This window comes from Populus euphratica, unplaced genomic scaffold (genome assembly GCF_000495115.2).
Source record: "Populus euphratica unplaced genomic scaffold, PopEup_1.0 scaffold208.1, whole genome shotgun sequence".
Classification (NCBI taxonomy): domain Eukaryota; kingdom Viridiplantae; phylum Streptophyta; class Magnoliopsida; order Malpighiales; family Salicaceae; genus Populus; species Populus euphratica.
In genome coordinates, this window is record NW_011500091.1 from 341,603 (window position 1) to 344,895 (window position 3,293).

A 3,293-nucleotide genomic window follows, 5' to 3' on the forward strand; every position below is an offset into this window, starting at 1 on the left:
TTTTGCAAATGCTTTATGAAATAGAAAACACAATTAGTTAATTTTTTTTGTTAACTACTACCCTCTCCCCCCAACCAAAACAAAACATTATCCTCAATATTCTAAGGTAGAAAGATAGAGTATAAAAAACATCACCTGAAATAACGAACACTAATAAACCTGAAACACACTTAAAAAAATATAAGAAAGAACAAAACACAATATTAAAACCAAAAAACACAAAGATTCATAAATGAAGGCTCAAATCCAATCTGAGCTTTTTATGGTTTTCCTTAGATGACCAATTTATACGACTCATGGAGGGATCAATTATAGAAATGAAATATTGTAGTTGGTCAATCAATTGTTCAAAAGTAGTAGCAAAGATTATGATTTGTAGTGCCAAAGATGTTAAAAATTCTTGTTCCACAGCATGATCAAGAAATGACAACAACTTATCATAATAACTATTAACATTTACTAGACTTATGGGTTTATGGTGAATGTGTAGTTGGGCCCAAAAGAAAATATGAAAGATCTCTTCGAATATACCCAGACCACCTGGTAAGGCAATAAAGGCATGAGCGTGTTTAAATATTGCATTCATTCGATCAGACATTATAAAGACCTGTAGTTCCTCTCTATTTATTTTTTCAATGATGTCTTCTTGTGCTAAAGCTTTAGGGACGACCCTTAAAACTTAACTATCTCCTAAAAATGCAGTTATTAACACACCTCCTATTAACCCAAGACTGTCTCCTCCATACATTAAATGAATCTTTCTCTCAACTAACATCTGACCCAAGATAATTTGTTGATTCTAAAAACTCCTTTTCTTTTCCAAGACTAGATCTACCAAAAACACAAACATTTCTTATGTGATGACTTGAGAAACTTGTCATATCTACACACTTTTATATTTGTTGAATGTATGGGTTGAGTAGAAATAAAAGGAAGCAAGAGAGAATTTTATAGATAAGAAATTAAAAAGGCAATCATACCACATATATGTAAACCAACTAAAGTCTCTCTCTCTTTTTATTTATTTATTTATTTACTTTTTAAAAAAAACATGTGTATGTACAGGTAGTTGTGATTGTGGCTCACATCTTCCCTTGGTTTTACGTCCAAGAACGGCTTAAACACCCTCTATAGGACAGGGATAGGCTTCCCATCCAGTTTTCTTAAAAACTAGCAAATAGAGTATTTTTTTAGTCAAATTCTCAAGACTATGCCAAGCACTTTCTTTATGAAAAAGAGTTCATAAGTCATGAATTGCACGATGCATATATCCAATATGATGAGACTTAAGAGTCAATAGAAGATTATCTAAAGACTCTCTGTGTTTTGAAATAAATCCTAACTTTTGACAATTTTCACAGGTTTTGCAGAATGCATGTGAATTCTTGAACATGGTTGGCCAATAAAATTAACTTTGTAAGATTTGACAGTCATTTTTTTTTATGAGAAATGACTCCCACATGCCTCAGAGTGAAAACATTTAATGACACTACTTACCTCATTGTCGGGAACGCAACTTTAAAATATTTTATCAAGACAATATTTAAATAAGGGTCATCCCAATAAAATTTTTGCACATCGCTCAAAAACTTTCTTTTATCTTGTTATCCGAATGAGCTGGAAAAAATCTTGAAGTAAGAAAATTCATATTTTTAGCAAATCAAGGCATTGAACTAGGAGAAAGTAAAGATTCAACAAGAAAGTAATCATCGATTGGTGTGATGTTGAATGTTGAATCTATTGCTAATTTTGACAAATGATTTGCGACAATATTTTTAGTACCTTTTTCATCTTTCATTTCTTCCTGTTTGAAAGTTTCAAAGATTTCACAATCATGATTAACTTCCCTCTGTTTGGTCATGGCATGAGAAAATGAAACTAATGGTGGGGAATCAGTCTTTTCCTTGCAATATTCAAATTCAACCCCTTCCTTACCCTTAGAGATTAACTCATCATCTTTCTCGTAAGATTCAAGAGTGGGTTTTTCAAAAACCATATCACTGCAAAGATTGATGACTGATTTAACTTGATACATGTGTTGACTTCCACAAGTACTTGCATTTGCATTGTATTGCCCCTTTGGATTTTGCTGTGGTTAAGATGGAAACTTACCATTCTCCTGAAAATTGAAAGCAAATATGAATTTTGCAAGAGTATCTTTAAAAAATGTTATACTTTGAGCAAGTTGAATGTTGATTGTCTATTGCTTTTCAATGAATGCATACAAAGTTTCCTCAAAATTTCTTCTAAGAGGTGGAACATAAGGAGGTGCATATCCGTAAGAGTTTTAAAAATTATGATGTGCTTGAAATGGTGCTTTTGAAGTTGGTGCACTATTATTAGCACTCTTCCAACTGAAATTAAGGTGATTTCTTCAACCAGGATTGTATGTTTGTGAGTATGGGTTATGATGGAACCTTTGGAAACTGTTTTAAACATGGGCTTGTTCATGAAGACATTCCTTAAAAGAAGATAAAGTTGGACAGTCATTCGTTAAGTGTTTATTTGTTTCACAGATTTGATACACTATGTCTTAAACAGATTTTAATTTACCACTCTTATTCAATTCTAATGCCTCGACATTTTTAGCTAAAGATGCAAACTTGGCTTAGAGGTCATGATCTTTCCTAAGGTTGTACATACCTCCACTAGATGTATGAGGTTAAGTTTTCCTTAGTGCTTCATAAGTACCTACAGTCTCCCAATTTTGAGTATTTTCAGCTAATAAGTCTAAATACTTCATTACTTTATCAGGTTCTTTATCTTCAGAAGTTTCATTGCACATCAATTCAACCATTTACCTATCTCTAGGTCTTAACCCTTCATAAAAATGTAAAACCAATCTATATGTTTCAAAACCATGATGAGGGCAAATATTAAACAAGTCTCGATATCTATCCCAATATTGGTAAAATGTTTCTCTTTTTTTGAGTGAAAGTAATTATTTGTCTTTTGAAAGAGTTTGTTCTATGATATGGGAAAAACTTCTTTAAAAACTATTATTACATTTCATCTCAAGCACGAATGAATCCAGGTCTCAAATTTTATAGTCATGTTTTAGCTTTATCTTTTAATAAAAAAAGAAAAAAGCTATAATCTAATGGTGTTCATGCTACAATTTGAGTCAGTATACATGTTGCAGATCTCCTCAAATTCCTTTAAATACAAGTATGAATTTTCTAAATCTAAGCCATGAAAAGAAGGAAAAGGTCGAATATTTATAGCTTAAAATTAAAATAAGATGCATCAGGAGGGAAAACTATGCATGATAGTGCACTTGTTCTTGTGGGATT